This window comes from Protopterus annectens, chromosome 7.part0 (genome assembly GCF_019279795.1).
Source record: "Protopterus annectens isolate FY-2018-M chromosome 7.part0, PAN1.0, whole genome shotgun sequence".
NCBI classification, from domain to species: domain Eukaryota; kingdom Metazoa; phylum Chordata; order Ceratodontiformes; family Protopteridae; genus Protopterus; species Protopterus annectens.
Window position 1 is genome coordinate 1205088968 of NC_056739.1, and position 24346 is coordinate 1205113313.

Genomic DNA, 24346 nt, shown 5'->3' on the forward strand with positions numbered 1-24346 from the left:
ACATATATTGCTATATATCATATAACCTAAACAACATTACATAAATTATTCAATTCCTGCCGTTTTTTTTAGACAAGAAACATCTTTATTAAACCATCACTTACGACATAAGCAATCATACATTTATATACATGAAAATAAACCACAATTACACAATCCTAGTTGCAAGCATTTTACATCACAAACCAGAGTGACACAGTCCCAGTTGCAAATATTATACATCACTTATAATTTATCCAATTATTTTCAGTCATACATTACATAGCTCAATTAAGTCCTGTCTTCTTTTAAACCTCATTGCTCCCCTGTATGCACGGTTCCCACAATTCCCATTTTTCCTATGTAGTTTGCTCCTACCCTTTTCTAAAGATCTAAATTTCAGTTGCTTTATCTATGTTACTACATTCACTACTTCTAATATAGTCAGTTTAGACTTTGATTTCTATTTTCTAGTAACTGCCTTTTTGGCAGCCACCATAATTAGAAACAGCAAGGCCTTACCATGTCTAAGCAATTCCAACTCTGTATCATAGCTCAAAAAAAAATCATCTCCCTCATCACACCAATCTGCCCACCCAGCATCTCTGACAGTACATCCCACAGGGAATCCTTAAAGTCCACCTACCCACTGCACTCCCAGAAAATATGTCCCAAAGTACCTCTTTCTTCCCCATCACACCTCCAACATTTATTTTCCTGAGGAAACATTCTGTGAAGTCTACCTGGGGGTATACCTATAAACACTTCCTAAGCAAAAATCCTAAATCTTCCAGACTTTGTAGCATATTTGGGAGACATACATATATGCTCCCATTGTATCTTTGTGAATTGCTTATCCAATCTCTCTTCCCAATGTTTTAACCTCCTCTGATTGATTCTTATAGTTATCATGCAACATTTTATATGCTCTACTAATTATTCCCTTTTTAATGGCAACTTCTGTTCTAGATTCCACTAAAAACACTGCCAGTATTGGTCTTTCGTTTAGGACCCCTTATTTCTTTCTCTGTCTATACTCTGATATCAGTCCTTAGTATGGGAAGGCAATCTCTAACCTGCAGTCCAAATAAATGTTTGGCCTCTCCCCATTCTATTACCTTTCCTTCTCTAGTTATTTGCTCCCAATACCTTGGTTCATTTGCAAGTTTTCTCCAATAAATTCCAGCCCCCTCTTGCCTATTCTCTATATCCCTAATTGCAGTCATCCCTATCACCAGAATCGTCTTTTTAGTTCCTGTATTGGCTTAGTTCTTAGAATACTATCTACTACTTTATGACTATAATATTCTGCATGACTACTGTTATTCTCCTTAAAGGCCTGCATCCAAAATCCCAGTCTCTCCTTGTTTCTTGAGCTTCCCCCTTGTTTCATTATCATCCCTTTCCACTTAGAAATATAGTTTTTTGATTGTGATATGTATGGGAGCCTTAACTGTGTAGCTCTGAAATACCCCTTCAACTGGGTAACCCCAACCTGCCCTGTCCCACTGGAAGAATCAGCTTATCCCACATGACTGTTGTCTTCTTCCCCTCCCATATAAAGTCCTTCATCTCTTTATTAACTGCTATCTACTACTTCTTCTCTGGTTGATAAAAATATGCCTGACCTGTTTATAAGACTAAAGGGACTAAAAACATTTTGACTGCTTGTACCTTACTATATGTATCCATATAACAAAACTTCTGTTCTCTCAGTTTTTGTATTATCTTCTGTTTATCCTTAGCTGCCACACCAGAATCACGTTTAAATCAATGCTCCTAAATACTTCATTTTATTATGTCCCCATAAATACGGATATTGCTCAACCAATCCGTGTGTGGGTACATAATTTACTGGTATTGGCTTTGTTTTAGCTTCATTCATTTTGTATCCCACAAAGATATGAAACTGTCTCAAAATGATCCACAATATTGTACTGTCTCCTCCTGGTTTTGTCAGGTCTAAAATAATATCATCTGCAAATAGAGCCAGCATTTATTGACTACCATACCGACGATACCCTTGAATTTCTGAGTCACTTACTTTCTTTGCCAGTAGTTCTAAACATAATGCAAATAGCAAATGGGAAAGAGGACATCCCTGCCTGGTTTCTCTGCTCAAGCAGTAATTATCAGAAAGGATCCCACCCACTTTAATTTTTGCCTCCAATCCCTCATATATCCTCCTAACCAACCTTATAATATTTTCAGGAAATGCAAACGCCTCCATTGCCCTGCCCATAAAGTCCCAGATTACTCTGTCAAATGCTTTCTCTGCATCAAGACCCACCAACAACAATGGCACCTTCTTACATTCTGCTTCCATCTGGATCATCAGTATTCTGTTAATGTTGTCAAATGTTTGGCTCCCCTCCACAAAACCACACTGATCCATATCTATCAATTTTGGCATTACTTTTGTCATTCTTTTAGCCATTATAGACACAAACACTTTATAATCATGGTTTAGTATTGCAATGGGCCTGTATGAAGCTGGGTCTGATGGAGCTTTATCCTCTTTAAATATTACAACTACCACTGCTTTCTTCCAGGATGTTGGTACTTCTCTTTCTCTTAAAATATTGTTAGACAAAACCTTCCAGATCTTTATCATTTTTTTCCTTCCTAGCTTCCAAACTTCCACAGGAATATCATCTATTCCTGGGGACTTTCCTGTAGATTGGTAATACATAATTTTTATCTCATCTCCTCCTATCCCAACCATTAGTAATTGAGCATCATCTACCTCTAACCTTGGCATATGTAATTCTTTCATAAACATTTCCACTTGTATCTTTTCTTGATTTCCATATTTCTCGATTTTATACAGAATTTCACAGAATTTCTGAACTATTTCTAATACATCTACAGGATCTCGTTACCTTCCTTGTTATGGCTCCCTAAGTATGGCGACAGACCTTTCTATTTTCTATTGCCTGAGTCGCTGTAGTAAAAGTTTTTCTGCTCTACTGTTACTATCAAAAAACTACCAATAAAACACACGTCTCCAAAATTTGTAATAAAGACCAGATCGGGTTTCTGAAACTGGAAAGGCTTGAGGAACGCCACGTTGTATGATTTGTTTCATGGAGTTCCTCAAGACTATCAAAAAAACAGCTGCTTAACAGCAATCATTATAAACTCTTGCATATTATCAAGGTAATCCCTTACTTTCTGCTTAGCATTCTGCAGTTGATCTTCTTCTTGCTCTGTGAGATTCCCCCTATTCTGCAATACGTTAATATTTGGCAGTCCGTCTAAATAATTCTGGTTACTTCTAAACCATAGCTCCCTTTCCCTTATTTCCACCCTATTTTTAAATTCCACCTTAATTTTATCACATTCCCTTTATTTCCACCTTATTTTTAAAATCCACCTTAATTTTATCCCACTCCCTAGTTATATTTTCAGAAGAAATTTCTATCCTCTCTAATAGCTATTGAATAACCTCCACTATTCCTCTCTTTTCAACAGATAAGTGGGAAAGTGCCTTCATTACCCTGTGTTTTTATTTTAGTTATTATTGGTGCATGATCTGAAATAATTGCTGGGTGTGTATAAAGACATTCAATTAAATGCACATGTCCCTGTGAAATATAAATTCTGTCTAGCCTAGCCCAGTTTTTACATCTTGGGGAATCGTGTAAATTCACATCTTCCATGCCAAATATCTTCATAAATTTCTTCAAAAATCTACCCTCCTTTGTTATAATTTCCCTTCTGGCCCCCCCCAAACACATCTTCACTGTTTCAAATCAAATTCTGTTCCCCAGCTGCAAGTAATATTCCTTGCGGAGAACTGATTATTTCTCCCAGATTTTTCTTAAGCTCCATTATAGCACTTTTAAGTGGAATACAAATATATGCCAGTGTAATCCTCCTCCCTTGCCAGTAGCCCCTTATCACTATAAATCTGCCATTATTGCCTTTTAGATCTTCCTCTATCATGACTGGAGCTTTGCCTGCAATTAATATAAGTACTCCTATGTTCCTTTGTCCCAGGTATTCCGCTGAATAACCATCCTGAAAACCTTTATCAAATTCACATGTTCAGGTCTTTCTAAATGTGACTCCTGTAACACAGCTATTTACACTCTACATTTTTAATACAGTTCACTACTATTTCTTTTTTGTATTTATCTGTGCACTAACATTTAAAGACCTTACAAAAAGCATTACTGCATTAAAAAAGTTATTATTCCCACCTTTTATGTACGTCTTTTTTGTTAAATGTCTAGTTCCAGCTTTTGTGTTACATGCATACACTGTTTGACAGGTTGAACATTTATGCAGTTGTTTCTTGTCATATCCATTTCAGCCTATGGCACATCCTACAAAACTTTTTGTTTTACTGAAAGCCCTCAAACAAAAAAAAAACACACCCCCAATACCCCCCTAAAACCTACTAACTTACTTGATACTAACACAAAACTAAGCACATCTTCAAATATTGAAGTTATACCCTCCTAACAGGAACAAAAGTCCCAAACCGACAGCCACACTCAGAGACATGAGTTAGCCTACAAGAAATGTTAAACATACCAAGATGCATGGTGCAGCCTGTGCTTCTACTAAGTGCTAATTGGGCTTGTCTTTTCTTTATAGCTCTCCCAGCTAGGAAAACCCTGAATGCTTTCAGAGAGCATTATTTACTAGCCAATTTTTCTTCTCAGTTTTCTTTTTCTTCAGCCAATCACTCTCCACCAGCCTGTAGCCAGTTTCTCTTTATCAGATTGTCTCCATGGAAACAAAGACCAGCTGCAGAATTGTTACTGAGAAATTGTGTATTTGCTAGAAAAATGCCTCATAATATTCAATATTCTTTTTAATTTACTTGATCACACTTAAAACTTGTTACAAAATCAATCTAAGGTCCTTAATCCAGTCATTACCCCATGCAAGATGAGAAAAAGCACATTCATTCTTCTTTTGTCATGCACCTTTAACCAGGCTTATTTCATAGCACTGCCTACATTTCTTAAAGTGAACAAGAAGAAAGAAAAGAAAAAAAAACACCACCTGTTTACAGTCCCCATTAAACTTAAAAATAACAGAGAAAACTTTACTTAATAGCAAGCAAAGAAAACCATACACCACAAAAAAGTGCTAGCAAGAAAAAAAAATCATTACTTACAGTTAATATTCACCCTCTCTTACCCTACCCCAAAGCATTTTTTGAACATAATGACATGAAGTAGGGCATAAGTTTTAGCATCCCCCACAAGCGTAACAAATTCTGAATAGGTCCAACATTTCCAGCTTTTCTTGTTCTGTCATATGTCACATGTATAGTTACTACATTGTAATCCCACATTAAGTTACTGTTTTTATTACTGTTCCTCTCCATCTCCCAAATCCTGTCTCTGCTTCATTTCCAATGTACTCTTGATTCTTCTAGTCAACTCTCATGCTCCCTTCCTTCACTCCAACATTTTCCAATGATACATTGGAAAAGGTTTCAGAGGTGCATCTCTCTGTGGCCTTTATTACCAGAAGAACAAGCTACAGAATCTCTTTCTGTTTCACAGCTCACTTTTTGTTGGACAAACTTTTGTATTTTCACCTTAGCATGTACTTCTTCAAAAAATGATTTTGCCCCTCCAGGGAAGAAAACTTTGAAGACAGCTGGGTACAGCAGTTTGAATCTCACACCTGCATCCTGACATTCCATAAATAGTGGAATAAATGTACTCCTCTTCCGCATTCTCCACAAACACTCCGCTGTCTCCCACTTTTAGTACTTTGTCCTTCTGACACAGTTTTGTCAAAATCATCTCCTTCTGCTGGTAGGATTGCATCTTTACTATTAAAGGTCTAGGCTGCTTTCTCATAGCTAGGTTTGGAGCATACACACAATGTGCCCTTTCAACTAACAACTCCTAGTCCTGCTGCTTATTTCTGCTTTTCTAAAATTAATGCAGTCTGCTCCTTCCAGCTTCTCTGGTATAGCTGAAAATCTGAGGTTTTCCCTATGAGCTTTGTCCTCTAATTCTATTACTTATGAAACATCTCTTCCTGAGTAGTTTCATATTCAGCCAGTCTTTTTCTTCGTTTCAACCTCTGATATTTTTCAGCTTTATCATGTACAGGTTGAAAAGAATTAAATGTATGTGTATGTTAGCAGGTTAGTGTATTTGATTGCAAAAGTATCCTGATGTCATGGAAAAGTACTGGAAAGAAATTTCTCACTATTTCTAGTACCTTAGCCTGCTTTCTTTGCAGGCATGTAACAGAATGGAAAGCTATTCCTTACTAGGACAAAATATAGATAAGTATGAAATGTAATTTCTTCCAACTTATCATTTTCTATTGGATATAGAGTAGTGGTCTGATGGATGAAATGTACTATTTTGTTATATTTCTTTTGGACATTACCAGTGGTTTCATAGATAAAATTTATCATCATGATAAGATTTTCTAAATAATATGTGCAAATTCTTTGTTCGGGGAGACATGATTTCCAGAGTACCGTCTCCCACACGTGTTTTCCTCCTTTAATAAAATAGTTGTACTTTGAACTGCTAAGTGTTTATTTAAAAAGTTTTACCTTAACAGCTGGTGCCGTGAGAGTCAGATTTTCCGGACATTTGGGAGCGGCTTCTGAAGAAAAGGCACTTTACTGGGCCATTTGACAGTTTTCCTGTCAAGTGCATTTTTCTGAGGAATCAGATCACAACTGCACCTTTTTCCTTTTTGGTTGCTCTCTCTTTGCTGATTTACAGACAGTCAAAGGTAAGTTTATTTTTCTGCATGAATGTGGGTTCAGTATGTGTGTGGGATATTTTTAAACTTTTCTATTAACATTGTAAAGTCTTTTTACATTGGCAGCAAGTGTGGGATCTTTAAAAGAAATTCAGCGGGGCACGCCTGCCAGACATATGTATTTTTAAGTGTTCTAAAGATAGTTGTACTTAGATAAATGGCATGAACTGACTAAAAATTATGGTAAACTGACTTTTCCTCCTGCAGGAACTTTTGATAGGGATATCTTATTAAATCTGCAGAAACATCTTAAAAAAAAAAAGGTAATAAAGTCCCTGCTAACAGCTGGTCAGCTTTTAATTTCTGGCAGACAGAATCTAAACACAGAGAAAAAGAATCTATTGTCTGTAGTTTAAAACATAATACGGCAAGGTTAAAGTCTCAGCTACAAGCTGCCAATAAGACAGTCAACTATCTTCAACATGCAGATTGTAAGGAACAAGAGGATTCTGGGCTTTTATCCTCTTAGAGAACTTCAGAAAATGCAACTTAATCAGGATGAGTCGTCAAAGGACAACTATGTATTTAGTTTACTAGTACCCACTTCCCTACCTCCACCATATCCCGAATTTCATCAGCAACCAGACTCCACTACCTCATCTTCTTTCTAATCCCCACCGTCCTCACCACCCTCTCAGGGAGGCATCTCTTCCTCAGCCTCTCAGGCAGCTAAGTCTCCTACTCAAGTCCCCTGTGTCAGGTTATACCCATGCTAAACAATCTAAAAGGTCTAAAATTGCCTCCAAGTTTAGTAGTAAGCAAACCGGAAATGCAGACTCTTCTCAAATGTACTTTGGCCTTCCTAAACTGCATAAACAAAAGGTTTTACTTCCTTTTTCTAGACAAAGTAAATAGCGTCCATGTCATTATGTTACTCAATTTCCTATAATTATACATGGGGATGGTTATACTTGTCCTGACAGGTTTAATCCAGATAAAGATGATTAAGATGATTCCTCCTCAGAGGAAGAAAATGATTCTGGGACAAAGTTTCCAGCTACTCAGTTACACCCTCTGTGGCAGGTTCCTAATCCTGCACACAGCAGAGATGAAAACGCACCTTCAATTATACATGTTGCACGTACTTGGTCTACTGTGGATTTTCAAACTATAGTCGATTCTCTTTCACCTATTTGTACTCAACCAGCCAAATTTGCAAAGTTCTTGCAGGTCACATTAAATTGTAAAATCCTACACTGGAAGAAATTTGAGCTGTTAGAATACACTCTCCCACCAGATTTACTTACTTACATGTATCTGGGATCATGCACAAATATCAAATACTATTCCCCAACACACTAATGAGCAGGCTTTTAAGGATGCTAGGGAGCAGTTCCTTCAAGCTATAATGGCTGTGTGTCCCCCAGTCCCTAACTGGTCACGTATAAAAACTGTCACACAATGGGAAGATGAACCAGTAGACTCTTACTTATGCCATATGACCAAGATGTTTGAAGCGTATTCCAGTTACCCTGAAGCCACAGAAGGGCTAGCGGCAAGTGGTCTCTCAGCTGCTTTCTTAGCTGGACTGCTTCCCCCAATTCATGATCAGTTGAAAAAGGTCTGTTTAAATTGGCCAGGCTTAGGGCTTCATGAAATCATGACTCAAGTTCAGTAGTTAGCAGACATCCTTACGCATGAAAAACGGGAGCAGCAAGAGCAATTAATTAATGTCCAACTGCAAATGTTAAGTGCTCTCTCCCGTCCAAGGGGTAGAAATAGAGGAGGAAGGGGGGTGGACTAGACCTAGATTTCCCCGCAGGCAGCATTCCACCACAGCAGCAATTCCCACATGCCCAGCCTCATTACAATTGGAACCAGACCCACAGGGTCCTAAATCTAACCTTTGTTTTAACTGTGGCCAAAGTGGCCATTACAGGGATGACTGTCATTTTCTGCAGCCAGTAGCATCAACTGCACAGACTGCCAACCCATTTGAAGCTCCCTCTACCAGCTCACAGAATACTAGGCAAGAATGGCAACTTCCTACATGGACAACCACCAGCCTGGCAAACTACCCAGGACAGCGATGAACAGGAACTACAGCTACTTCCACTGGTACCAGTAAAGAAAAAGGCCCTTTCATTAATATAAAGATCCAGAAAACTGATGTCCCCTTTTTGATAGATACTGTAACTACTAGTTCCATGCTAAATGCATCAGCTGCCCAGAATCTTCCTTTGTCTACTACTTTGGTACATGGGGTAGGGGTATCAGGAGTCCCATTCGACTATCCCAAGACAGTTCCAGTCCCCATTCAGCTTGGGCCATTGGGAGCTAAGCATGCCTTTCTTGTGTGGAATTCTACATCCCATAACCCGTTAGGAACAGATCTTCTTTGTAAACTGCAATCCACAATATTCTGTACGCCAGATGGAGTGTATTTACATGTAGCTGATAACTCCCTGACTATGCAAATGTGTCTTGTTGTTCCACAGCAATTGAATGAAGATGTAATTTTTTTCTCTTAATATTGAGCTAGAACCTGCTCAAGCACTAGATGTAGCATTGTTGCATTCAGTTCCTAAACAGCTACGGACCATGCAAGAAAATTAAGTAGGTCTTATTAAGGACACTAACCTAATTCAAATTACATTGAAACCGAATGAACTCTTACTTATGGTGGCAAAATAATCACTTTCTGCAGAGGCAGAAGCTGGAATTGAGCCTATTATTTCAGCAATACTACAGCAGGGTATCACTATACTTACTACAAGTCCCTGTAAGACAAGCCTATCTTGCCTGTAAAGAAACCAGGTAGGGACACTTATAGATTTGTGCAGGACTTGAGAGCTGTGAATGCTACCACAATACCATCTTTCCCTGTTGCTCCCAATCCAGCAACTATTCTTAGTTCAATTCCTCCTATGACTACCACATTCTCTGTTACTGACATTTCCTCCGCATTCTTCTGTATTCTGATCTATCCAGACAGCCAATATTTATTCACATTTACCTACAGAGGGCAGCAATACACTTGGACTTGCTTGCCTCAGGGATATGTCGAATCACCTACATTGTTTTCCAGGGGAAATGAAACAGTAATTAGACAAACTGCAGCAACCTTGTAAGTTCACTTCATTACAGTACGTAGACGATCTTCTCATAGCTTCAAATTCTTTATCTGCCTGTCAGACTGATACTATTTTCCTACTGACTAAGCTAGCTGAGCTAGGATTTAAAGTGACTCTATCTAAGCTTCAATTGTGGCAATGTCAGGTTCAGTATTTTGGGCATTTAATTTCTAAGAATGGACAACACATTTTACCCTCCTGAATAACTGCCATCCAAACTGCACCGTGGCCAACATTAAAACAACTCAGAGGGTTCCTTGGGTTAGCAGTTTAATGTTGGCAGTGGATTTCCAATTATGCTGAAATAACAAAACTGTTGTTAAAATTGCTCAAAACGACACTCCCGAGGCACTTCCCTGGCAGCAAAGTCATGAATAAGCCTTTGTTCAATTAAAACCTCAAATACACCAGCTTTAGGATTGCCAGATTACTCTAAAGAATTCTATCTTTTCTGTTGTGAATGCAATAAGGTAGCACTGGGATTATTAGCTCAGAGAAGGAATGATTAGCTCAGAGGAGGAATGATAGTTACAGACCGATTGCTTACTATAGTACAAATCTTGATCCAGTAGCAGCCGCCCTCCTCCCTTGTCTCAAAGCAGTAGCTGCCTGCTTAATAGACATGGCAGCATCTCTCACTTTGGGTCATAATACTTTTGTTGCAGTACCACATTCTGTCGAGGCTTTGTTACTGAAAACTAAGACACAGTATTTTACACTTTGACTTTCTAAATATGAATTAGCATTGCTTAACTCTTCTTTGCAAATTATCAGGTGACCACCTTTAAATCCTGCTTCTTATTCCAACTGCTGATGAGGGTGACCCACATGATTCTGTTTTTATTGTTAACAATGTGCTTCCACCTAGGCCAAATTTGCAAGATACACCACTGCAGAATCATGACCTTATTCTTTACATCGACAGATCCTGTATACAAACAGAGGATAGACATTTGGCAGCCGCTTTTACTGTTTGTACTATGGTTATTGTTTTAGTAACTGGACATTTACAGGGTAATGTCTCAGCCTAAGTAGCAGAATTAACAGCTGTTACAGAAGCTTGTAAGTTAGCTAAGGACAAACATGTTACAATTTATACAGCTTCCCGCTATTGTCACATTTTTGTGCATGACTTTGGCACCTTGTGGGGGGAACGTGGATATATAACTTCTGATGGAACAACTATAAAACAATGCTGTTTTTGTTCAAGAACTGTTAGATGCTTTACTGTTGCTTAGTGTGATTGCTGTAGTTAGGTGTGCCACTCATACGTCTGACTCCTCTTTTGAATCAAATTGAAATGCTTTTGCAGACACAGTGGCATGACAGGCTGCCTTGTTATAAACTGTTCGGGCTTTCTTTTTGCAGCCTTTTCAAACTGAAAATATATCTGCATCATTGACTAATGTGCTGCATTTTCAAAACTGCACTGAATACTCTGAAAGGGTAAGGTGGATTTGTGATGGCTGCTGTAGCTCCTCGGACTCAGTTTGGTGCCATCCAGATGGAAGGTTAATAGCCCCACGACAGTTTACCTCAATTGGCACGGGCTTATTTGCCATCTCATTTGGGAAAAATGCATTACTAAAACAACTTTCAACTGACTGGTATGCCCCCTTATGCTTCAGAAGTCATTCAGCATCTTGTAACTACTTCTGTAATATGTCTTTCTTTTAATGTGTATAAATCTGTCAATGTTCCCACACAGCATATTAACGAACCATGGAGACCTTTTTGTAGTATTCAGTGGGACTTCACTGAACTCCCACAATGTTTGTCGTTTAAATATTCATTGGTTATTGTAGATATTTTTTCTGGTTGGGTAGAAGGGTAGCCATGTGTAAAAAATTATGCCCCTATGGTCGCAAAAAAGTTGGTGTATGAACAAATCCTCCATTTTTGGGGTTCCTTGTGATATACAAACTGATAGAGGTACACATTTCACCAGCTAGATCATTCAGCATCTTCGTAAACTGCTAAATATTAACTTACAATTTCATTGTCCTCACAGACCTCAGGCTTCAGGTATGATTGAGTGTGTTAATCAGACTTTAAAGACTTGTGTCTTTCGGCTTTTCCCGGTTAGGGGTAGCCACAGCGGAACTCCGGTCCGCTAATGATTGGCAGTAGATTTTTACGTGCCGAGTTGCCGGCCCTGATGCACAACCTTCAACGAAGGTAGGCTCATTCACGCATGTCTCCACACAGAAGACGCTCTAGCTGAGAATCGAACAGGACGTCGTCTTACTGTGAGGCAGCAACGCTACCGCAGCACCACCATCGCAGTGTAATCAGACTTTAAAGACTAAATTAGCTAAACTTACTGCAGAATCAGGGTTAAAATAGCCACAGTCTCTGCCTCTGGTGCTATTTACACTTCAAAGTGCAGTTAGTGCTCCCAGAAAATTCTTGCCCTATGAAATTTTAATGGGAAGACCCATGAGAATGCCAGCCACACCCCTTCCAGCTAGTTTAGAATTACAACTGACTGACGATGTGTTGCTCTCATATTGCATGTCTCTTGTTTCTCTTCTGCAGCACTATCATTCGCAGGTTGCTACAGCCCAACTCCAACCTGATCCAGAAGCTATCCATGCTGTCCAACCAGGCGATTGGGTGTATGTTCGATCCTTCTCCAGAAAAACTTTGTTGCAGCCTCATTGGAAGGGTCCTTTCTTGGTCTTCCTCACTACCACAACAGCAGTTCAACTTGAAGGGTCTCCAACCTGGATCCATGTCTCCCATGTTCAAAAAAAAGCAGTCTCAACTGAAGGAAATCAACCCATTCCCTTCAACTGACCCTGCTGACACCTTGTTGGATGCTGGACCAGTCTTCTGACACCAGATGAAAAACCAGAGTTGGAAGAGAACTGTGATGATTAACGCTGTAAACCCAGAGGAGGAGGACATTTCCCTTGAACCAGGTGATCAAGCGCCACTCACGGGACAGAGATAAAATCTTCAATAAATGGGAAATTTATATGGCATCCAGCAGCAGCAACAGCAAGCTACTCATCACAAACCCTATCTGTGCCTGGGCATCTGCGAGAATTCATTCTGACCCCGCCTAGCCTGCTCTTCCTGTGTGATTGCTGTCCTAATGAATGCCACTGTTACTTTTTTCTTGTTGTTACACTTTTTGATCTCTGTGGAGACTGTAAGTACTGTTCAGCCTTTTTATAGTAAAGTATCCAAATCTACAGCACCTAAGCGTGAACAAACTGTGGCTGCCTGGCATCTTTCGTTTAATACATTTAATGCTATCTTACAGATTTATGCAGTGACATTCAATGTGAGCAATTGTTAGGTATGTGCTGCTATACCAGCTGCACATATTGTTATTCTATCTAGCATATTTCCTTATAATGTTTCAGAGACTCGACAGGCATTATGAAAAAGGGGAGGAATGATAAAGATGAGAACTAAACCTGTAGCCCTCACATTGCAGGAACATTTCAAAGGATTTTTTTTTTTTTTGTTTTCAGTACAATGGCACCCACACTGTAGGATATAGTAAATACAATATTACATTAATTAGTAAACTGTCTAGCTATGAAGCCAAAGGAATAATATGTTGGGGGCCTTTGGAGAATGGGACTGACGATGATACTTGTTCATGAAAATGCGAATATTTTAGCCCATTTAGGCACCCAACAATAATTAATGAAGACTCAAATCCATATGTATACGCATTAGAACAAGGCTATTACTTTGTTTGTGGGGAAAAAGGCCTACAGATGTCTCAACTAATTGGGAAGGCAGCTGTTTTTTTGGAACTGCTGTTCCAGCTATCCAAGACACAAATTATTTGCCTAGCGGAAAGATCTGGAATGTCCGAGAGACTCAAACTGTAAATAATCCTATTGATAAAACTGATGCTTCTTGGATTAAACATCACGAGTTAGAAAAAATAGGTGTTAAAGGAGTTTCTCATATGGACCTTGGTGAAATTGTTATTTTTGGGGCAGGCTGAGCTCCTGTTTATAGAGCTCCAAAAGCTATATGGGAGCTAAGAAAGTTATCTAAGTTGCTAGAAGTACTCAGTAATGCAACATTTGAAGCGGTGAATCTTATAACTGTGGAGCTGAGTGCTATGCATGCTGTAGTACTGCAGAACAGAATGGCACTTAACTTTGTGCTTGTGTCAAAAGGGGGTATGCGAGCGCTCATGCAGGAGGAATGCTGTATGCTTATTCCTGATGACAAGCACGCCATATGTAATCATTTGGAAATTATCAAAAAAGTGGCTGAGCTGTCTAATACTGAAGAGGCTGATAGCTCACAGTGGACATGGTTCACTAATTTATCCTCTGGATAGGGTGGTGGTATTCTAAAATTTATAATGTTGATTCCCATTATTATTATGGCTTTATTTTTGCTTTTATTTTTATGTAAAAATTTGTAACGTAAACGTATTGCATCTCGATCTTCTATCTCATTTCAAAATGTATATGTTAATAATTTTGAAAATATGCCATTCACAAAGTGTACCAATGAAGGTTTTGTGGAAAATGAAAATGCTGTCTTTGAAGGAATTTGTAAAATGTATGAACATGTTTTTGGTCTCTGAAAAGTAGTTTTTAGTGTGATGCTTTTTTAGCATCAAAGGGGGGCTGTAGAGGTTGAAAGGAATTAAATGCATGTGTATGTCAGCAGGTTAGTATACGTGACTGCAAAAGTATCCTGAAGTCATGGAAAAGTACTGGAAAGAAACTTCTCGCAGTTTCTAGAACCTTAGCGTGAGGCCCTCTTTCCTTGCAGGCATGTAGCAGAACAGATGGTTATTCCTTATAGGACAAAATATAGATAACAAGTATGAAATACAATTTCTTCCAACTTGGCATTTTTCTATTGGATATAGAGTAGTGCTCTGATGGATGAAAGGTGCTATTTTGTTATATTTCTGGTGGATGCTACCAATGGTTTCATAGATAAAATTTATTATCATGACAAGATTTTCTATATAATCTGTGTGAATTCTTTGTTCAGGGAGCCATGGCATTCTGAGTACTGTCTCCCGCACATATATGTTTTCCTGCTTTAATAAGAGTTGTACTTTGAACTGCTGAGAGACTGTGTTTATTTAAAAAAGTTTTACCTTAACAATCACCTCACCTGAATATTTGTTTAAAGTTTCTTGTTTGTGTTAACATATTCCATCAGTGTTTCGTTTATTTTAATCAGGTCTGTGTGCAGTTGTCTTGTATCTTCCTGTAGGTTACTGGAATTCATGTCTGGACCCCAGTCAATGTTTCTTCTTCACTTTTTGTAGCTGATTTTTTTCCAGATCCTTTGTATTTTTTTTCTGGCATCCAGGCAGCACACTTACTAGCCAGTTACTGAAATTTACCCATAAACACAAGTGTACTGGCCTTCTCTGCTGAGTTTCTGTTTTCACACTGGGGCAGCTACAATTAAGCTGATACTTAATGTGCAGCCATATTGGAAGTCCCCCAAGCTCAACTTTCTTGATAAAGTGGTTTGGAAACTTGTAGCCCCAGAAATACCCTCCCCAGGCAGAGGTTAGCTAAAAGCACTGAAGAGCAAAGCCTCAGATGCATCCACTATCAGCATGTAGCAGCTACATCTGTACATCAGCACCATCCCCCCTTTTCCTATTTTGCACATGGGGTTAGGGTGTCACATCAACAGTGATCATCGCCTAGAGCCAATGTTACACCACCAAATCATTAGCCTTGCTGTACATATTAGCATGTAAAAGATGCCTACGATGAATACATACCATGCCAATGTGCAAACACTCACTCATGGAAAATTAGGGAATCTTAACAAGAAAGGTCTCTCAGTCTTAACCACCATGCATCTCCACTCTCTATTTTTATCACTTCTACTCATGCTAGTGGTGAGGACCTCCCTTCATGGACAACATGGTCCCAACTTACACTGGAACACATCTAAAGCACAGAATGCATGAAATGAGTGTTTCAGAAAGTTAAACCGGAATAAGGACCACAGAATGATACAAAAAATGTTTTCCCCTCTCACTACAGGCCTTAAGCACATTCAAACTTTCCTCTAAGCCTCTTCTTTTCTTACACAGTTTCACCTTTCTATACTTACACACACACAAACCTTGAGACAAGTCCTTATCTAACATTTTGGAGAATAAGTGAGGTCCTCATTAGCAGTTGGTATACAATAGCACTTTTCTTTTTTTAGTGTCACCTAACACCCCCCCATGCCAAATGCCCGCCTGCAATGGCACTGAGTAGAGGTGGTGACAAACTGACCTATCAGTATGTCTTACGGATGACTTGCAGCCAACAGCAGTACTGAAACCCTGAAGCAAGCAATGGAAGCACAGTCATGGCTCTTGTAGGCAAGACTTTAAAACAGCAATTGCTGACAGCAGCTTGCTGTCTGATAGCAAAAGACAGTAAAGTCAGCATAAATGGATATGTTTACCATATTGACACCCCCTCCTCTCATTAAAGCAAAGGAAACTGAGATTCTTCTCTTATGGAACTTAGTAGAACTTGACATGGCTTAAGGACAACCATGGAACCACTTTTGGGAGGAAACAAAAGTTTGTAAACCTAATTCACGAAGGCCCAACATGGCTCCCTACATCTAATCACTTGAATCTGCATGATTCTGTGAGCAAATTTGATGTGTGTGAAGAAAAAGTGTCAATCTAGAGATGAACTTCAGTACTACTGAACAAGCAGGGTTGAATGGTGGATGGGCAAGCTGATGAATTGTGAAAGCTAAGTCTTAAATAGAAGAGGGGTTATTCAAAGGAGGATGGACATGCAGAAACATACTTAAGGTGCTGCTTATCCTGACACAGCCTGACAACTATCAAGCCTTCTACAAGGTCAGGGCAGGCAGAAATGTCTGAGGTCTGTAACACATGCATGAGCTAGGGTAGGACCACCTGCAAGCTAACCAACTGGGGGTGACAAAAGACATCTCTTCATCCAAGTGGACAGCCTATTGGTTGAAAGATTAACTAGTTGCTTTTGTCTCTCCAAAACCAAAGTCAGAGGATTCAGGAGGATCAAGTAAACTAAGAGCTACACTATGAGTGGAGATGGATGATACTTGGGGAGGGCATCCTGCTTGAAACAACAATGGTTTCTGTACTGCCAGGTACCACAAAATCTGAAAACACCAAACCCTCTAACAGTGAGCTTTGCATTTTTTTTCTCTGAATTTTTTAATCAGGTGTATACTTATGGAGAATGATGGAAAGGCATATAGTAACATACAACGTAAAACCCACTATCTTAAACACAAATACTGTCTTGGGTTGAAGCAGCATTGGACAACCTCTCCAGCCCACAGCTTCCCCATATAAAAGGTAAAAATGAACAAATTCCTCATAGTGTACTAAAACCGATCAATTAAATGCTTGTTTTAAATTATAAATGTGGCTACACAATTGTTTTTAAATTTTATAGTTTACACAGTTAAACTGATTGTTCCTGGGTGACTATGCCTAAGACTATATGCACACTTGCAAGTGGTAAAACTGATTTCCATTTGATCTAATCAACAGCTTGATTAAGTCATACGGATAATCGGGTGTTCCTACTGCTGAAAGGAATAATATGCTGTGTAATCAATTAGAACATTTGTTGTACTATGTTCAAGGTCTTGATAAAGTTAGAATGCCTACTGTATTACAATGCTAGCTTCTAAGTCAGCTATGCACTGAACTGGTTGTGGATGGCATCACCCATACTTAACCAGAGGTAACAGACAACCTGCTAGCTGACAGATTTGGAGCACACTTCACACCCCTGTCTCCCCCAGTCACCCCCCAAAGTATACCTGCCGCCATTTCCCAGCCTATTATCTCAAGATAGCAGGTCATCTTGGTGCTCTCCAAGGCCAAAAACATGGCATCAATAGGACCAGACAACATCCCAGGTTGCCTTTTAAACAACTTAAAACATTACCTAGCAGAGGCACTTGGATCCTTGCTTGTTTAACCATAGCCTGGCTATGTTCCAGCAGAATGGAGGATAGCAGCAGTAATCCCTCTGCACAAAAAGAAATGATCAACTGACCTTGGGAATTACAGGCCTATGAGCTTGACTAGCCTCACCTTCAAGCCCATGGAAAGAATCATTACGGACCTTATTAGCAAGGACATAGGTAATCTCTAAATGGTGGATCCAACCCAGTTCAGTTTTGTTAAAGGTAGATCATGCTTGTTAAACATGGTTGACTTATTCGAAAAAGTCTCCAAGGCCCTGGATGAGGGAAAGTCAGTGCATGCCACCTACTTGACCTAGCCAAGGCATTTGACACAATCCCCCACTCAGATATTATAGAGAAACTCTTCCAACTGGGAATTGTAGGAATTGATATGACTACAGAATACTGGTATGAACCAGAAATAACTGAAAGAGACTGGAATGAATGTTTGTGTTTGTTAATTACCCAAACTTGTGCTGGTCAAGTGCCAGTCTATCCTTTAAGGGCCAAATCTTCAGAATAAAGTCTGTGAACACTGTAGTTAAGCTTTATTATATACAGTGGAGGTAGATGTCAACAATATCTGAATACGGTCTCCAATAACAGTGCTGATAAACTGAAATGGTCCTTAGTTTCTGCATTTATATTCTTCATATTCCTTTCCTGAATAATATAAATAAAATTCTGGAATGCTGGACATTTGACCTGACTTCTGCACTCATACTCGATTGTCTGTACTGCTCTGATTTTCTGCATTATCAGTCCAAACTAACTAATGATACCAAAACCCTGAAAATGTCTACCCGCCTCTTTAGTCTTGGTTCCCAAGCCTTTGTAAGATCTGTTTGTTCTCAATGCACTGCACATTCTGTTCTTATCAGCATTCTTCACTGAAGGTTATTTTCAGTGATTAAAAGTGCATTCACTGAAACTCTATGCACACTGTGAAGGCCTGCTTTAATATGGCTGCATTTCTGGACTTATGCAAAGAGAATATTGTATTTCTGAACATTTAAATGATACCTGATCTTACGATTACTCCTGAAGATACCTAAACACACACAGGTATCTTATTTCTGTAGTAACTTTAAAATATAAACTATAAAATTAAAATACAGGCCTAATCTTATATTTTCAGGCCGATGCAATGTCTGTTTTACTAACTGTTTTAATGTAGGCTTTATTCAGTAACAATTGTCTCTCAAATTACTGAAATGGCATTTACTTCTGTAATTACTTTATAAACCTATTAATATGGTCTGCAAAGAATAATACAATGATCACTACAAGCAATATAAAATATGTTTTATCTATCTGGTAAATAAACTTGCAATTTTAATTTTTACCACTAGTTGTCATTTGAGCATTTACGGCCTGTTTGGATGCTGTAACTGGAAAACTCTTTTTTACACCTATACTCTCTCTCTCTCTCTCTCTCTCTATATATATATATATATATATATATATATATCTTGATGCATAATTACCACAAACTGTATTAACTTGTGTCTGTAAATCTTCAGCTAGATTTACTAATAACCCTATTTATCTTTTGAATTTCTATGTGTTGTAATAGATGTCTGACTTTTAAAATTGCCTTAAATATCCTGCAAATATCTACATGCTGTAATAGTAGAAGTATTTTTACTTAAACCTGTGCTTTCTGTATTTTAGATCTATACCTTTACATACCCTGTCAGTACCTTTATAATTTTTTAATGTTTAATAATTATGTAAATTGCATAACTGTAAATTAATTAACAAATTAAGCCTATAAGCATATTAAATAACTATTACTAATTATTCTTTAGATAATTATTTCTAACAAGCTTATTAAAATAAGTTATCTCATTTTACCCTTAAAACTAATGACTGAATAATGTGAAGTGTGATGTAACTGCAAGTTGTAATGAATGTCATATTCTGAAACATGACTGAAATTTACATTAAAATATGTATTTATACTAAGCATCCAAAATAGCTGTGTATAAATGTTATAAACTGGAAAAATAACTAAACTAATATTAAAAGAATACATTTCCTGGCAGTGTTACCTCAGCACAGATAAAAGTATAAACTGAAATCTGGTAGATGTTACATTCGGGAAACAAAACTGTAAAAACAAACTGGAACCTGGTAAATATATTCTGGAAACTAAACTATTAGTAAAGGAATACATTTTTTCTGTCAGCATTGCCTGAAAACAGATAAAAACAAACTGAAATCTAGCACAACTGTTATACAATTGTCTGAAAACATAAAAACATTTGCATACTTTAACTCTAAATGCACATTTGTTGTATTAACTTTAAATATTTCAGATAACTGAAACATATTTAAACTGAAAACTAGTACTGTTATACAATTGTTTATACACATTTGAATTTTAAAAAACACTTTTGTTTAGATAACTGAAATGCATTTAAACAAACATTGAAGCTGGCTTTGGTGGTCTTGTCCTTTTTATAGAACTAGTAACAACACTGACGAGTTAAGGTATGCATTTCTTTTTTATTTTGCCCTGAAGTCCGTATATCATTTATGCTGGTGTTTTCTTTATCAAACTGATAAAATCTGCACTGTGATCCATCTCATCTCCCCTCAGCTTAATATTGGCACTGGCTTCTGAAAAACTAGAATTTATTACATTCTGAAAATCTGTATTTGAAACAACATGAACTTGAAAGACTGCCAATGTTTGCTTCAACTCGTCTGGAAATCTGCATGTTACATACACTGTGTTTTCATCTGTATGTGTAACACTGCAACTTAACTCTGTATTTTGAATTACATGTGCTGCAGCATTTACACTGATTTCTCTAAACAAGAATTTATGTTATTTAAGTCTGAACCCATACTGAAAGAAGCTGACTCATTCTGTGAACATGTTGCCTACTTATTACAGTCTGCTTCTGAGATTTAACTAATTTGCATCTAGAAAGAGTTAACATTCTTGAATGAAAAACTTGACATTTAAATGAACATTTCTCTATTTATTTATTTATTATTTTACATTTGTTGACCGGGATTGTCCGACTGAGCTGAAGAGCCCTTTTTCAGCAGAGGCCTGGGGAGAAAGGCTCCAACATATCATACAATTTTCATTACAAATTAGCATTAAACAGCAATGTTACAGGATTATTACAAGGCATTAAGTTGCAATACAATGTTATACAGTGTCAATAATCAGAAGTATAGCATAACTATTTCAAGATGTACAAAAAGAAATAAGTCATTAAGGTGAGTATATTTTTTAGGGTAAGTGGTTACAAAATCCCAGTTTTATCATGATGTAGTTGCTTGAAGGCAAGACAATAACAATAGAATGTTTCTCTGAGGCAATTTGCTTAATAGATTTTAGAAGACAGTAGAAAGAGTAGTCAAGGAAGATTAGAGAGAGCTAGTGAGAAGAGTGAGTTAAGGCCAGAAAGTAGATTAAGGTATGAGAAAGTAGGGGATGTTAAGGAGGGAGAGTGCAGTTTTGAGTGAGTGGATCACAGATTTTTAGACTGTTTTCCCCAGTTTTTAACTTACTGGTGCCTTTACTGCAGAAGTACTGTTTGACATATGTATACCATTTACTGACATATTTAAACCTTTGAGAGATTTGCTGTCTGACTGGCTAGAAAATGCATTTAAGAAAAATGAATGCTTAAATAAGGAAAGCTGAAGCTGCTTAAGAAGGTGGCCTGGCGTCTCAAAGCTTTTTAAAAACTCTGTCTTTTAAGGATTTTTTTTGGAAATGTGACATCACACTGGAAACTTGAAAGTCTGTTGTCTGCTTTGGAAATGGTGAAGTTTTCTGATACGTTGTTAACTGGATAATGTCTTGTACACTGGTATCTTAGGCATTCTGAAGTTCTTTGAGACTTTACTGTAGATTTTTCTGAAGTAGTGTTCCAAACAAACACTGCTGCTTTGTAGGATGCACATAGTCTGACTGCTGATAAAGTTGTTATGGGGTTTTGGGATTTACTTTACCTATTGACCCTCCCCCATCAATGGTGGCTCACCATTGTAAGAATTGACATGACTGTAGAATACTGGTATGGACTAGAAATAACTGAAAGAAATGTAACGAGACTGGAAAGAATGTCTCTCTGTTAATTACCAAAACATGTGCTGGTCAGGTGTGAATCTCTCCTTTATGAGTCAACTCTTCAGAAAAAAGTATGCAAGCACTGTAGTTTGGTTAAAAATGCTTTATTATGTACAGTGGAGGTAGATGTCAACAATACACAAATACTGCCTCCAATAATAGTGCTGATAAACTGAAATAGTCCTTAGCTTCTGCATTTATATTCTTCACATTCCTTTCCTCCCGAATAGTATAATTAATATCCTTGAATGATAGATATTTGACCTGACTTCTGCACTCATACTTGAGTGTCTGTACTGCTCTGACTTTCTGCATAACAGTCCAAATTAACTGTGTCTGAAGTATTTCCAAATGATACCAAAAGCCTGTAAATGTCTACACACCTATTTAGCCTTGGTTTCCAAGTCTTCTAAGATTGGTTTGTTCTCAATGTACTGCACAAACTGTTCCTATCAGTATTCTTAACTGAAGCTTATTTTCACTGACAAAGTGTGTTCACTGAAACTGTATGCACACTATGAAGGCCTGCTTTAATATGGCTACATTTCTAGACTTATGCAAAGAGAATACTGCATTTTTATACATCTGAATGACACCTGATCTTACAGAAATTAACTCCTACATTATCAGATGGATAGCCAACTGGTTCATTGACAGAACACATACTGTCAAGTGGGTGACTTCACCTCTAGCAAAAGACCAGTCACCAGTGGCATTCCACAGGGTTCTGTGCTGGGCCCCTTACTGTTCAAAATTTATTTCTCACGAGTCCAGGCAAATTTGGATGGTCTGTAGCTGTCCAAGTTTGCTGATGAATGCAAATGAAAACAATCGAGTCCCCCAACAATGTTAGTATATTGCAGACATATGATTGTTGCCAAAGCCACGGATTACAACTAAATGAAAAAAAGCATTATTATTCTCTTTGGGAAAGGTGACACCCTGCTAATTACATTATAGATGGCATCTCCCTAAGTATAGACCCAATGGTACGTGATCTGGGTACTCAGGTTGATAGCAATCTGAACTTTGACCGCCAAATATCCACAACAGTAAGGAAATCCTTCTACTGTATATGGTGCATCTTATAAATAAAGCCAATGCATCTAAAACTAAGGATGTGATAATGCCAGTACACTCAGCCCTCAACAGACCAATAATTAAGTACAATGCTCCCTCTTGGATGTACCTCACCAGACACCTGCAACAAATGGACAGACCAGAGATGTTTCTAAGAAATTACAGGGTACACAAAAGAATTCTTATGCGGAAAGACAAAGCAATGTCACTGTATTTTGTCTTCTACAGGTCACTAAGGGGTGACCTGTGCCTGGCTTACAGGGCATTCTCTGACCTGGCCCTGATGGAAATGCTACACATTTGTAAATCAAACTGCAGGAGGGTCACTCTCTTCAGGGATCTTAACCTAGCCTCTGACATGAACAGGTCATGCTGGAGAGACAGCTACATCTCTCAGAGACTGACACTTCTCTGGAAAAAAGCTTCCAATTCACATGAAACAGAGCCCCTCTCTGACCCTCTTCAAACATAACCTAGATCAATGGATGGGTGACTGTAAATTCAGTCCTGGGGTGGCGCCCATGTCCCTTCAGGTCAGCAGAAGTCATTAACTACCATAAACCCTTACCTCTGTGAACTTCACTCATCTAACCACCAATTGGGGCAACTCGGGATAAATATAGCTAGGCTTTTAAGGGCTCTAGGACCGTCAGCCTAGTAACATTCTATGAACCTATAACCTTTTAATGCTCAATTCTTAAAGCATACCACTGGATGACAGCAGAACCCGAATGGAAACTGAAAAATCTAGATTCATAATATTCTCATGTTGTGCAGATTCATACACTGATTAACAAAACACAAGCCACGTGGCCTTGCACTGCTGGAGGTATAATGAAAGGCAGATTACAACAGACAATGCAGTAGCTACAGATGTATCCTGCATTCAAGGTTAATAACATTACATGCTTCAATAACTGCACTTATATCACATACAGGAGAAGTACCTACTAGTTAATACTGTCATTATTCTAAAATACTTAGCTATTAATGACACTGTACTAATATAAGCACTTACTAATAAGAGGCACTGACAGAGGCTGCTAGCGTACAGACCATAGTGTAAAGTGTCTGACAAATGCAACCTATACAAAGCACTGACGAGGTTTAAGTTGGCACTGTATACATATTTAGCACACAGTAACTTGCCTTATGTAAACGTCAGTAAAATGCTGTCTTTGGAAATACTAGGTGAAATAGCTATATGACCCTTTATTCAGTAGCGCGATTTAATTAAAACAAAAAAATGATGTGCCATGATGTACTGGTAGCAAGCTCCCCTGCCCTTGACACTCACTTCCTGGCATTCTCTTTCTACTCAGTCATGAACACAGTTTAAAAATCACTCTCTAACTATGCTTTCCTCTCTTCCCTTAATTTTTTTCTATTCTCTCTCTCTCACTTC

At 38.2% G+C, this 24346-nt stretch overlaps 1 protein-coding gene across 1 annotated transcript in view; it reads right to left on the bottom strand.

Moving 5' to 3' along the window:
• IREB2 (iron responsive element binding protein 2) overlaps positions 1 to 24346 on the bottom strand; it is a 2086845-nt gene that overhangs the window by 396776 nt on the left and 1665723 nt on the right. The gene's annotated exons all lie outside the window — the stretch shown is intronic.